Source organism: Gymnogyps californianus, chromosome 12, assembly GCF_018139145.2.
Source record: "Gymnogyps californianus isolate 813 chromosome 12, ASM1813914v2, whole genome shotgun sequence".
Taxonomy (NCBI): Eukaryota; Metazoa; Chordata; class Aves; order Accipitriformes; family Cathartidae; genus Gymnogyps; species Gymnogyps californianus.
This window is the reverse complement of record NC_059482.1, coordinates 6,153,584-6,168,956: the sequence shown is the minus strand read 5'-3', so window position 1 is coordinate 6,168,956 and position 15,373 is coordinate 6,153,584.

The window sequence follows — 15,373 nt, the reverse complement described above, 5'->3', positions numbered from 1 at the left end:
AATGTCCAGCGACCAACTATATCTCAGTATTTACAGGGACATCACATAGTTTCCGTTAAAGTTTTTCATGCCCAGGCAAAAAGAAATTACCTTTTTGCCTGGTCAAAGTGAAGTTCTCCAAAGTCCAATATAATACATGAACTTCAAAACTCAGATGTTCAAAGACAGAAGCTGCAATACCAGGCACTTTCAAACAATCATTAGGTCATGTGAACAGGAGAAGTTTGATGGGATTTCCCTTGGGATATTCCAAGAACATGTACAATCCCAGGCACTGAGCCAACAGGATCTAGGCATGTCAGTGAGGTGCAAGATAGGGAGGAGTCAAAAAATATGCATTTGATGTTCAGCCAAGGAGCAACATTAACAGCACTTGTGGATTTGCCAAGTGCCCAGAGAGAAGTGCAAGGATGGAGTAGAGGGAAAGGAAATAAATAAAAATGGAGAGGGAAAATTATATATAATACATTTTGCTTTTCCCTCCAGTTCCAGACCAGCTCATCAAAGCCAAAAGGTAATTCCACTCATTGCAGTATCTTCCATCTTGTTCAGATTTCATCCGTGAATAAGCAACTGGATTTCTACCAGACAACTGGAAACCTACCAAAAGCACAACCCTCTGACGTGCTAGCAAAGCTGGAATTAGATAAAACATTCATGAGAAAGACCCACAGATTTAGTGGATGTGACTTTCATAAAAGCTGGTGTTCAAAAAGAGCAGCTTTATAGAAAACATTTGCCCCTTGTCTACAGTCTCTGCTGAAATGAGTTTAAACTACCTCAGTATCAAATGTTTCTTCTTTTTTTTTCCTTTTTTGATGATGGCATTGTTATTATTTTCATCCAGTTAAAAAAATAAAAGGCTCTGCAGGGCTTGTACTAAACAGATTAGGATGATTATAATCAAATTTTGATTGAAATACTATTAATGATCTGTCCTGGGAATATAAAGTATGATTTTTGGGTTGATAGCATCTTTGTGATGGAAAGCACATTTTTTTAATTGGATTCTTGGAGAAAGTACTGTAAAGCTTGTTCAGTTTATGTTTTAATCCAGACTACCCTGTGCACATGTACATGGTTGCAAATACTTAATTATGTTCATGACTACGTTAGATACACTTCACAGGGGAAAAAGTAGAGGCCAGAGCAGCAGACAAGGCAATCTGCCTCTTTTCAACCAAGATCATGAAAGTGCTACTAGATGCTACCACGACCAACAGCAAACTTGAGACAGAGGCCACAGTACCATCAGTGCCGGACACACCTCCCTTGGGCCATCGGCTGTGGTGAGCTAGGCTGTTCCCTGCTTGCACTTCAGGCAGGAGTATTTTTTCTGACCCTTGTACAGCAGTACACCTCAGCTCAGCTAGAGGAAGAAGTATTAGGCATTTTCTTTCCTGTTAATAGTCACTGCTTTGTGCGTTGAAAACAACTGGTACCGGCAACATGCTATGAGCAGCACTATGTGCACTGGTAGTTGCTCTGGCACCGAAAACAATAGGCTCGCTTATCTAAAAGGTAGGGCAAAACACGGTTATGAAGCGATCCCTATTTAATTGAGAGCTGACAGCCATTTACATCACCAAGGATTTAGCTGCAGTGTAACTGCTCTCACAACAAGCCATGTAGCTTTGAACATTGGACAGTTTACTTGCAAATCTTTTACGCTTTGACAGTCTCCCTAATCATTCAGCAAATAAATTGTGGAGGTTCCCAAACGGCGTTTTCAAAAATGACAGTTTTACTGCTACCATCTTTACACCAGCTACTCCACGGTGACTATTATTTTTGGAGTTGTTGGGGTTTTTCATTATTTAAGAAAAAAAAACAGGCTGCTGCTAGTACTCCTAACCCAATAAGCACTGCCTCTTATACACAGACAGTGAAAAACTACTTACATTATAGAATAGTCAGTAACGGTGGCTCTTATACTACCATCTATCTACGTAAATGCAACTTCTGCTGCTGGTGAGACCTCAGATAATATATTCAAATGCAGACTACTTGCTACCACTTTCACATTATTTCAGTGTTATCACATTGCTCAATTTAAATGAAAGTCAAAGCAGAACAATATGTCACGTCCAGTCTGAATTTCTGGTATCAGAGACAATATTGCAGAAATGCACAATTCACAGAACTTCTCTTTCTCCAAAACATTTTGCTGATTGCAATTATATCAACAAAAATTAAATTCTTATTTACAAGAGTGGATACTGGCAGGGGAAATGCTAAAACAGCTTTGCTAATTCCAACACTGTCAGATATTCCAGTTTGCCAAATACCTGCATTGATTTCTGAGCGTCTCCCTCCAGCATTACCCTCTCTTATGGTGACCATTCTCACCACTAATGTTATTGCTGAAAAACAACTTATTGCGACAACATTCAGCTAAAATCAGCAATGTCTTTAGGCATTTGGGCTGTGTCTGAACTGTAGAAGAGGTAGCATTTCCTCAATCTACTCATATTCTTCAGCCATGCCCTCAATTCCATTGTAGGCCAAAATCCAGAAACATATCACAACTTAATCCTCTTGCTCTTTTTATTGTGGGAAGGAACCCAGGTGCATGTGCTGGATGGGAACTTAGACGGATGCCTGAGGCACTAGGATCTCCTGGCACACTACCGCTTTTGCAGCCCTTGCAGTACAGACCATAATCTCAGATATGATGGCGATGAGTGCTGCGTAAGACCTAGAACACATCAGCACTTATCACAGAATTATTGAAGCTGGGGAGTTGGAAGGAGCTGGACAGATTGGATGAAATCTATAGCTGCCATCTAGTTCCACCTTCCTCCCAGCACAGGGCTATTGCCAACTGTAGATCAGACTTGGCTCTGTCTGGCGAAGTCCTGAAAGCCTCCTTGGATGGAGGTGCCAGGTCTCTCTGGGTTACCTGTTCCCAGCTGCAGTGCCCTCTTAAATGCAGCAGGGTATGGGAGGAGCTGGGTAGTTTAGTCATGCTCACAGAACCAGGCTTCTTAGGCATAGTCTAAATACATTTACTTAGAACTGTAATCAGCTAATAAAAGATTTCTAATCTCTGAGCTACATAAGAGGCATGGTATTCCATCGACAGTGATTGAAGCATTTATCACTTTACCACTTGTTTTCTTTGCTGAAGAGAATAATTTATCTGCAAAGTCACCTGGAGAATGGTGGGTGTTATCAGAAGATCAAGGTCCAGCATCAGAGTATGTAACAAACATTAACCACTTCATCCCACTTCACTGGGCACTACTTTAATTTCATTTTTTATTGAGCCTGATTATTAGTTTATGACAGGCTGTAAATTACAGAAGAAGCAAACCTAGATCACCTCCTACAGGCCAAAGAGAGCAAAGACTTTTTTCCTTCACAAGAACATTGCTGTTCCTGAACCTCTGTACTGCATTTCTAGTTTCTGCACCTTTAAAGAGCACTGAGTCCAGCAGACTGTTCTAGCTATGCTGAACTGCAATTATTTATGTTAGCATTAGATCATTATGGAAGATTACCTTCTAACACTCTGAATTTTGGGGTGAATAGCAGGCTTCCCCATATATGTGTACCAGCCAGTACAATAGGGCACTTCAGGAAATCCAATAAGAGGACCCATTAGAGGTCTGCCCACTCTATGCAATCAGAAACAACCTTTGCACATGAATCAAGATTATTTTTTTTTTAATTTCTTGGAATCTTTTTCTGCAAAATGGGGTTTATGCAGGCCATTGTAAAATACTGTGGGGGAAAGAGCATATTAAAAGTATAATACATTCTCTTTACTGATCATGATCTGAGAGTTAAAGTGTGTTTGAAACATTGTGTTTTGCAATCCAGTCTATGTGATGAGTGATAAGTTATATAGCCATAATAAACAGTAGCGATAAATAAAATGTATTACATTCTGTACAGACCTATTTGCATTGCAAAAATCCCTATTTAGATTACAATAAACTCTAAATTACAGAGTAAACAAGTTTTGGCTACATCTTGAGGCCCAGCAGGGAGGAAGGTATCATTTGCCACCCCAGCAGAGGAATGCTGTTTACATCCAACTGGACTGTACTTGGAGACTTTGCAGCTTTAACACACAAGGGGCTGCAACCAGACCCCCTCAGTCTCTGTGCTTAGTGGTTTTTATTGGATGGCTGTAGGCTCCCTACTCAACACCAGAAGCTTTCAGCAGTGCTTAACTTTCCCAAAAGTGGTTAGGGCTCAGGGGATTAGGCTGAATATAGCCTACCTTTGAGTCAGCTTGCTGGGCAGCAGACTGCCGGCTCACTGAAATGAAACCTATTGTGTGCTTTCATAAAGAAACAAGTCTGTGATTTCATTTTGGACTAGTAGTAGATAAGGGACAATAGGATATTTGCTTTAAACTTTCTCGTGTCTTTCCCCTTATGGAAAACATAGCAACATCCCAGTGGCTCAGATCACCTTGACCTCTGTCAATCTGTGCACCAGCATGCGTATGGTACAGGCTATGCTAATTGTGTTGGTTGATGATCTCTTCTTAGAGCAGTGTTAAGAAAAGACAGATGTTCACTCTCTGATGTCCAAACATTAGCAGGTCACCTGTACATATTTGACACCATTATAAACTCTTCTGTGCTCTAAGTGGGGTTTTTACAAAGTTCCAAATCTATGCTTCCTTTCATTAAATCCACATGCAAGGCTATTAGGAGTGAGATAGCATCAATTCTGATGATGTCAGGATGACAACAGCATGTCTTTTTTTGACCTGTCAGTGTAAGATCAGGTCTGGAAGTGATACGGATTGTGAACAGCAACCAGAGAGGGCTTGCATTAAGATCTGCTCCAGATATTGGAGGCTGGTTGCCACCTAGTTTCACAACTCACAGAATCTGGTAAGATCCCCAATTTCTTTTGGACAACCAGCTTCCCACAGCTTTTATTCACTTTTCTCCACGAACAACGACATAAAATACTCTTCTTCCCTGTTGGCCATCATGACCCATGTTTCATGCAGTGATCTGTTGGGAGTTCCATCCTGAAGTCATCCAGAAACTGAAGGAGGTACAAAAGCCATCAACTCTCTTCTCAGTCATAGGTCCCTTTATAGAGCCAAACCATACCAGACCAGCAACTCACCAGCTGCAGCATGCAGTGGAGTAAATTTTTGCCTGTCTGCGAGCTCTCAGATCACCACAGAGAGAGCCACAGTGCATATCACCCAAAACATTCAAGCTCCAGCCCATTCCATACTTAAGACTAGGAACTTCAGTGTCATTTGAAGATTCATGACATAGGAATTGATTCTCTCCTCTTTGTCCAAAATAGCTTAAATTAGTTATTCTTCCAAATATGCTGCATTTTTCTTCTCCGGAGGAAAGAAAAAGAGGCAGGGGTGTCTTTGAAAGAGAAGGAGTTGTTAGGCAGGGTAGGGCATTTTTCTTTTTTAGTTTGGTGTATATTATTGATATGACTGCCACTTTTTGTGTTTAATCTTAAATTACAATCAATAAGGAAGTGCTGGGCTTTCAATTCTTGTTATAAATCAGCCCATATAATTTAGATTTAGGAGCCTAACTTTGAATGCTCATTTTTTCTACAAATAATTTCTATAAAAATTGGAACTCGGATAAAAGCTTGACTGACCAGATACGATTCCTGTTCTTGGGAATGAAGTAGAACACTCCACCTCTCACCTGTGCACTCATGGTGGCCACCTTCTGCATCCTCCCATTTACTGTTTGAATTGGGATCTGAAGTGCAGAAGAGGCCTGACCACATGAATACAACCCATTTAAAAAACAAAACAAAGGCAAAAAAAACCCAGGTTTGGTGCATAACCTGAGATGTATCTATGCAATAAGCAGGCACCAGAATCTTCTGGTTCAGGTGACAACAGAAAAAATAAAACAACTTGTTAAAACATTACCTGAAGCAGAAGTTTCGAACTCTGTGCCAGGTGTGGTACATGCTTGAGCAACTCCTTTCAATTAAGCTATCATCCCAGAGATCCCTCGTGGGTGGTATGGCTCCGTACTGTCCTCAGCGTGAGCTAGATGCTCTACCACATGCCTTTGCACTAATTATTATCTTGGCTGTCGTATGTGTTCATCAAGAGCCCATGCTTTCATCATCACAGCTCAGCACCCACTCCGGCGAGGCAGGTACTACACACCATGGAACTGGATGTCTCAGTGACATGAACAGCCAAAATGAGCAAATATGCTTCTCACAGCACAGGCTGCTCTTCTAAATTTCCCAAAGTTTCTTTTCAGATTCCCTCGTGAAGCAGGCATGTGCCACCAGTGACTGCATAAACTAGCAGTTCCCAAGTCAAAAATGAATTTTCCATGCATTAGATTTCTAAAGGATAGACTTTCTTAGCAGCTCCTGTACTCCTTGGCTACTAACTCCCCATCTGCTGAAGGCAATGGCAACGTAACAGAATAACAGATTTGTCTTGGAAAACAGGAAGACTTTCTGGCTGAATTAGCTTTTCTCTGCTGTCTCTAGAAACAAATCTCCCTAAAATATCAGCAACAAATCAATTTTACTTCTTTTCAGTATAGAGCAAGGAAATTACCTTTTCTGATTTCGACCTTCTTCCAGTGTCACAAACCCATCAGGCCAACTAATCTCCTAAGAATTTACCATATGTTCAAATTGGAACCTGAAAATAGGCTTATTTTCTGTTTAGTCTGAGTCCAAAGCCACAGAATGAAGTTTATGTTCAAGGTACCTGAATCTGGAACCTCTCAAAATGTGAAGGGTTTAGGTCTGTACTTGTAGCTTTGTTTTCTGTTCCATTTCTAATGAAAGATAACTTAAAAAGTAAGGATTAACGATTTATGGGGTAGTAATCTATAAAAAGCTCTGCATCCAAAGTATTAGAAAGCAATATAAATTCTTTTGTGGAAATGTAAACGGTATTTAAATGTAAGTAGGTATTATACCCAGTTGGTTAGATGGGGACAGTGAGAGTCTCTGTCTGGCTTTTCTGGGAATCAGATAGGTCCCTAAATCATTAACTTAGTATTAAAACATCTTACAGATATAAATAAATTGAGGAACTTATTCAAGGATGTCTTGCAGAACGTAACTAGTTTCTAGATGAATGACTCATAAGATCAAAGTCAAGGAAGACACCCATTTAATTAGGGAGGAAAGTCTTGAGCAAATCTGTAATGACACCTTTGCCAGCGACAGAACTTTTCCTGTGTGCACTCCAGTTTCACCTAGCTGTTCTGGAACACAATTGTCCCAAACTATCCTACAAAAATTTAAATGAAGCTGAAAAGCAGCTGATCTAGGAATCCTCCTACCAATTGCAGAACACTGCAACCACCAATAAATATTCAAAGGTTTTTCTACAGTGCAAATTATCCAACAGAACAGGTTTGCAATCAGAATCCTGCCTTACGCAAGTCAGCCTTTAAATTCCACGACAACTTTACCAGCTCTCCCCTTCAACTGGCAAAGCGGCCCATGTTTGCAGCACAGTTCAGTGTGGTAGTTACATGGTTGCTTTGTATCGCACATGATCTCTGTCTGGCATAGTACATTTTCTCACGACATAATCGATCATGCTATTAAGGAACAACTCATCCTTGATGGCTTATTCCGAGCTAACCAGAAACCACAAAATTCTTTTGCCATTCAAAAATATGCAGCATTTTCTTTCCTCTCCAGACAGCCAACGTATTTTAGCTGATACCTGAGGCAGGGTGGTTAGACTCACTTTCCAGTGGATTTTCAGAAATTAAAAAACTGAATGTATTCTTAAAGTCAACACCTAAAAAACTCCCCTTTGTATTTCTGTGTTTTGCATGAACTAGGAAGTCTGGTATGTCAGTAAGGAGAAAATATTATTCATTCTATGAATTAATGTTTCCTCTGTTGTAGTTATGAAATTGGTAGGTGTGTCTCCGTTATGGAGTGGAAAAATCATGGTCCTATACACTTTACAGGGTGCCTTATTTTTATACCAGCTGATCTTATTTCAGCTATTTATAATTACATTTCACAGTCATTGTTACTGTTGGGTTTAGTATCATGGCAATTGAAAAATGAATATTCTCACTGCTGAATTCTCTAGTTATATGTACATTGTCCATTTTGTTCACTCCTCGTTGCAACCCAAGATCTTATTTTCGTGATCATTCACCCTGCATCCATGCTGGACTGTCTCTAGGTCTCTTCTGCAGCGGAACCACCAGACTGTGCTAAATCTCTGCAGTGGTTTGGTTCTTTGATCTCTCCAGAACACAGAAGAGACAAGACCGCAGCCACTATAATGTGCTGCTTATAATTTTCAGTGGATATCACAAAATTCATCTGAGAATCTGTTGCAAAAGGTGAAGTTCAAAAATTAACTGCAATTTGTCAAAATCTAGTGCACAATTGCTTATAAAGGGACTCTATTCCTTGGATCTGGCTGCTAGCAATACTTCAGAATCTATTAATTACATGTGAAGATAACATTAATGTAAACTCAAGTGTTACTTTCCTACGTAATCCAATTAATTTTGTCAAGCAATATACAAAGTTTTGTTTCCCTAAAGCTGCAGAAATTAAATAAGGGAAGGTGGTTTATACAGCCAAACTTTCAAGCCCTTTTCCAGGCACCACTTAGCTCAAAAACTCTCTCTCAGTAATAAATGTATGTATGGCAAACAAGAGATCAGCACTGAGAACTAACCTGAGAAATGTGGTCCAGCAGAAGAGGATAATTGTTTCTGCTCACTTTGGTGGCATCATAGGACTGCTGTACATCTTCTCTCCTGCTCCCTCTCACATTGGCCCATGTTTTCTTTCATTCAGGAAATGTGCAAGTCACCCTCATCTAAAAATTGACAAACATGAAAATCTGTTGCACTGGCTTTTCCTTTAAAAATCACATTTACCATTGTCCCCCCACATCCTTCACTAGAAAAGTTGATCTGGGTTTTCTAGAAAAGTCATAGTCTGAATGAGGGAACTTTCAACAAAATTATGGTGCACTGTGAACTGTCTGGACTGAGTACATCTTGCTGAAAAGCCACTGTTACCAACACCAGCAAAAAATAGGAGAATCTCAGTAGTGTGTAAGAGACCACGAAAAAGACAACTGAGATAGGACTTGAATATAGTCTATGCCAAGATTGGACACAGATTACTGTGATCTTTTCCAATCACGTTTTCAGTTCTCATCTCTCTACAGCTGTAAAATATGAAGAAATAAAGATGAATAAAAGCAGGAGAACAAAAGACAGGCATTTCAGAGAATGTAGGGAACAACAAAGGACTGCAAGTACAACGGTATCTCAGAAAAAAAGACACATCAATAAAAGTAATTACATCTTTTCCTTTATTTTTCTGTACTTATCTGGAATGATCCTCTGCTTTTCTATGCTTTGTTCAAAACAAAGGTATGACTACCCTGATCATTCACTTTTCTATTACTGCTTCCTCTCAATTTCGTAATTAAAATCAAGAAAATATATACAGCATATCTAAAACCAGACATACAAAATAGATTTGCCATTTGCTACGTTGTACACAAAAGCCTGGCATCCCACAAACATAAAAAAACAAAAGAAAAAATAGTTATCTGTTACCCTAATTTAAGGTGTGTAATTAGCAAAGCTGGAATGCAAACACTTTCTCTGCTCAAGTCACTGTGGGTGTACATATGTATGACATATCTAATAAGCAGCTGAGCATCCAGCCACTAAGATGCTCCTATAAGCTGTACCACAATCCTCTTAAGGATTTAGGGAAATCAGAGGCTCAGCTTTGCCATCTGTGGCTTAATAAATATTTTCTTCGGAGGCTTTGTGCCTTGTTTTAGCAACCAAGAAGATAGTCATACAGCAATTTCTGAGACACGGCATTACCACAGAGCTCCTTTTTCTCTTTCCACAACAACACATTTCGCAAGCAGACAACCTGTGGTAGCTGTACTGTATGAAGCAGTTGAAATATAGCTTCCAGGCTTCATCGTGTGACCCAACAAGGCTGGGTTAGATCAAGGGTTTCTGTGCACTCTGAATCCCTATTTTGGGGAGAAAACTGTCAGAAGATGCTCATAAAAGCAATATTGCTAGGTCCTTTTGAGTCCCCGATGGACTTACAAACCCGCATGGTCCCACAGCAAAGCAGAGGGATCTCTGAGGAAATATGGAAAAAATATATTATTGTATTGGCCCAGTGTTAAGAGCAAAAGACTGAGAGCCAGAAGACCTAATTTCCAGTGTTGACTTTGCCACTGACTTGCTGTATGATGTACTTGGTGTATGATGTTGGTGAAGTTACTGTCTCTCTCTGAGCCACAGATTCCCTTCTCACGTGTGTTTCAGATGTAATCAAGCTGAAAGCTCTCTTCTTACTTATGTTTCGTATTTTGAGGGGTTTCAATTTCTGCTGCAACCTGAAGCTGTTAAGTTATAATATAAAAATAAAGGCAAAACAGAATGGAAACTAGAAAATATTGTCGGCTGGTTTGTTTTGATTCTTTAACGGCTTCAAAAGTGATAGTACTCATAATTGCTCTGTTTTCAGAGACAGATCGTGGGCTTGTGCACATCATAATTTTTGCATGTATTTTCATCAGAACACTATGCATGAGGAGGCTATATTTTAACTTGAAAACACATTGTGGTCAGAGTTCCAATGTACTGCACTTAGCACATGCAAATCTTAACAAGCACATCTGCAACTGTTTCAAGAAATGTTTTGTGAATAGAACTACACATGAATAAAATGCTGCCCATAGGATATTTCAGAAGTATTTCTTTTCTGAAGAGCCATGTCCTGGATTCCTTTGTACTACCATACATCAAAGGGGGGGGAAGAAACAACAAATGAAATTCCTCTGAATAATTTGTTCTAGGAGAAGATCTGTCGTTGTCAAATGAAGGCACCTCAGTCTATAATTGTCAATTTTAAAGAATGACTGAGAGATGCCATTTATTTAAATTGAAACAAGCACTCCACTCTGGAAAGCAGGCCACAAGTAGGGGCAGATTTGCAAATCAGCTGCCAAACCAATGCATGCAAAAGACAACACTATTTCCACTTCGTATATCCAAATGGACAATTCCGACAGTTTCTATGTGCAGTTATGTGAACTGCACACGTAATCATGGTAATTGCATGCAGAAATTGGATGCAAACTGCACAGCTAATTTGTTTTTTTAAAAGGGAGTAATCTTGCAACACTGTATACAAAGGAGTCAAACAATAATTACAACGTGCTTTTCAAACCTCTTAGAACAAACTCAGTGTTTCCATGCAGTTGTGCTAAAATATTTTCCAGCTGTCAGTGTGCCTGCACACTGATACGAAGATACTTTTTTTTTTTAAATCACCAGGAGAGATGGATGAATTTCAGTTCCTTGACAGAATGCTTGTATAGTATTTCTTAACGAAGGGTATCAACAGCAGCTTATATTGCTGGTCTAAGGAGTGCAGATCTGTAGCAGAGCTCTTATCAGATCCATAAATGCATTAGAGAATGTGGTGAGGAGTCAATGGAGTCAGTGCAGCTTGCTACGAAGGCCTCGGCTGAGACTGGGCATTTTGCCTGGGATGGCAAACTGAGGATTAAGGGCTTTATGGGACATGTGAACTCCACTCAAATGCAAACATAAGCACGATTAAAATTTAGCAAACTATGATGTACGAGCCCTTGGGCAAAATCCAGTAGACACAGCTGTATTTATAGGTTGATACAAAGAACTGTTACACCTAACAGCAATTCAGCAACACAGAGAACAGAGAGGAGTTTGAGATCTCTCACAGCTACGCAGTGCTATGAGTCTTGATCTAACGCAGCATATCTTTCTCTTAACTACTCCCTTCGGCAACTTTGACCATACAGTTACTACCTGGGACCATTTTTCCTATGGATGAATGCATTAGCAACTATAATTAGACTCACAGGAGAAAACGGCATCCTTCTTTCAAAGACCAGGTGTCTATACCACTATTTAGGTCATTTTAAGTTGTTGGCTGAGGGCTGCACTTCAATGGTCTGTGCTGATAATGAGAACAAAAGAAATTTGGAAACAATAAGAAAGATTAATGGACAGGAAGGCACTACATTCTAGAATGGCTGCAGAGAATCACATACAATGAAACACTTTGCCAGTAGTAGAGGCACTGAAATAAGTGGAAACGAGGTGTTAGTATCACCCAAGAAAATTAGAACTTCTGCTGCCAGTTTTCTGCAGCAGAAAGAAACCTGTAACTTCAGTCTCCAGGAGGAAAAAAAAAACAGTGGAGACACACTGGTTATGAAACCTTCCCCTTATTTTCTCCAAGTGAATCAACTTTATTGCTCTAGGGACAGGCAAGAAACACACTTGGGAATAATCATGGACAGTACCTTCATGACAGCAGATTATGAGCTACCTCTGCCCTAAAGAAAACCATTTGTAGGACTGTCACCTTGTTCTGCATCAATGACGGGAACAGAGCAACCTCAGTGCTGCTTGTACAAAGAAGCTAATATCTCTTAGTATCACCATTCAGATACAGTTGTACATCGCCCTGCTGCTACAGCAGTGTAGAGCTAAGCTGTTTTCAGGGGTCATGTGGCTTCTCATCTAAATGAGGAAAAGCGCTTTTGGATTGGCCAAAAAGGATACTGCCTTGGGGCACTTTGAAATCCCTTTGGGTAGCATGGGCTGGATGGGAGTGTGTCTGATCTCTGCTTCATCTCTCCACAGCATCCCTTGATAAACTCAACGCTGAAACTGTCAACTGTCCTGTGAGCCTAAGTTTTTTCAGGAAGTAATATATGAAGAAGCAATTCATGCATCTCAAATAAACAAGAAAGTCCCTGCATTAAGCCCTGATCCATTCCCTTGATTCCCTTTTACATCTGTTCTTCCTACATCTGAGCTTTTCATGACTGATAATGTTGGGTGTTAGGTAGGCTTGTGCTCTGCCCAGAGAGTAAATGACTGCACGACAACTAGGAAGAACCAGGTTCCCACTAGTCTAAGTAGCAATGTGTCACATCTGCCTTGCATGTGCTCTCCAGAAAGCGATCGTGATGCTTCTCTTCCCCCTCTGACTGAGGAATAATATCAGGAAAAGGACTATTATTCTGATTTGGATACTAATAGTCTTCAGTATCTCAGTGTACGGCAGGGCCTGAACATAACTGCAGGTAGAGAGCAGAGTAAAAGCGTCATCCTGGAAGTATCTCTGCCTCCTGCTGAGTCTTAGACAGGAGTAGATATTCACCTGTGCTGGAGTGGCACTGGAATGCAGCTTTTTCCCTGAGATAGAGGGCTGCGAAACACTGGATTACATGGTTGTCATCACTGCTTATCGGCTTTTGTTCTTTTCACATCACAAGGCAGCAGTGAGTGGGGTGCCACAGTGCTGTGCGTGGATGTCTGAGGAGAAACTCATTCTTCATTTATTGCAAAAAGACATTAAAAATAGGAAAAAAAAAAAGAAATAGAGCAGCTTTCCTCTTGGAGCACCGGGAGCCAGGTGCACAGCTGCTGACAATGATGACAAACACATACGGGAAATATTTTGCACTTCATCAAAGTAATAATATTTAGGAATAGATTCAAATGACCTTACTCGTACTGAGCAGCATCCTACAGTTCTCTTGGAACCGGTGCTGTGTTCATGGAATAAGACACTTGTCTATACCAGTGAAAATATGAGAAAGTATCAGTAGTATTAAAGGTCAGATTCTTGCATTCCTGTTTACATAGGTTAGCACATATGCCAGTAGAAGCCTTAATTCTTGTAATGAGGTTTCTCAGAGAGTAAGGAAAAACCAGGCAAAAATCTGATTGGCAAAATCTCCCCTTAATATACTACGAAAATAGCTGTGATATTTGATTGTGTAGCATTAACTAACTATGGCTTATCTTGGGATTATTATCCACTTTTGACAGGTGAAAATTTCAGGCTAAAGACTTCACACTAAAACAGAGGGCTGTATAATTTTTCTACAATATACAGCATTCTGCATACTGCAAATATTCTGTATATTCTAAAGCAGAGTACAGTGCGTGCTGGTAAAAATAGAAATTCAGAGGAAGCAACAGTAATCATGAAACTATACCAAGTAATAAAAACTATACCAAACAGTCAAAACCAAAACGAAAGAAAGATTGCAAGTAAGATGAAGGAAGGTTGATACGTTTACCAAACACAGTAACTATGGCAACTCACACCACTTCCACCTGAATCTTCTACCAAAAAAACTTCCTGTGTCAGTGCATTTCACTGCTTAGGTGAAGTTTGGGGCTTTTTGTGTATATTTAAAAGCAGCCAAAGGCAGTGAGAGGTTGATCTAATCATAAGAAGTGGTCTGTGAAGCACTAACTGTGGAGATCATGCTTTTACCCCAGCAAGGAAGCACTCCTTTATGTGGGACTCTATGTTCCACAAAGTGGTCAGCATAAAAACTGGGTCAGTTACAGATGAGATACTTTCTCATCTGCACCAGAGCTCCCAGACCAGCAGCTCAATTCTCCAAGCTTCTGGATTGCCCTCAAGCCCCCCTTGGATTCAAGGACGACTCTCACCGAGGCTGAGTCCTCATCTTCTAGAAAGGAGATACATGTTGCTCTAATACATGTAATTATAACTGTATCTTATGTACAAGCAGTTCACCATGCCGCATTTACAGGGTCTTATTCTGCATTTTTTTGTTATTTCATTCTATTCATTTGTGTGTTGTTTTTTAAATAGTTTGAATAAGCTTCAGAGGCTGACTTATTTGTAAGGGAAACAGAGCCAAAGAGACTCTCCCTCTCCAGTTTCAGTGGGAGCCAGACGGCCACACTTTAACCATTTCCCTTAAATCAAAAAAACAATTGCAAGTCAAAATATATTGGGACAGACATGTCAGCTGGTGCAAAGAGTCCTAGCTCTACTGACTTCGGGGAGGCAGGCAAATTTATAGCGGGTGAGCCACTCCCCCCACTCTATGTTGCAACCTTGAGTGATTTCATTGAGTCTTGCAATAGCTAATGTTTTTTAAAGAGTTGCTTAAATCAAGAGACTGCACAAGAACCTAAGCTTGGGTGATTTTTGTTTTGGTTTTTGCTTAAGTTTGAATTTCTAGTCCATATGGATGTAAAGAAAAACTGGAAAACGTTAGGTGAATGCTATTATGTAAAAAGAGCCAACAACTTTAAACAAATCTCATAATCTTTATTCTTTTTATTCCTGGTGCATGTTTTTTATATGTGAGAGGTAAGAAAATGTTAAATTCAAGTAGAACTAACAATAAAGAAATCTTTAAAAACATGTTCCTAACTCTGAAAATTTAACAAAATGCAAACAAAGAGTGTTGAAGCTGGTAAAGTGCTGTCTCAGGTGAAAATCAGGGGCAATGTCACTACAATTAGCAGGGCTGGAAAGGGAGCAAGGATGCAGCTATAAGACCTGT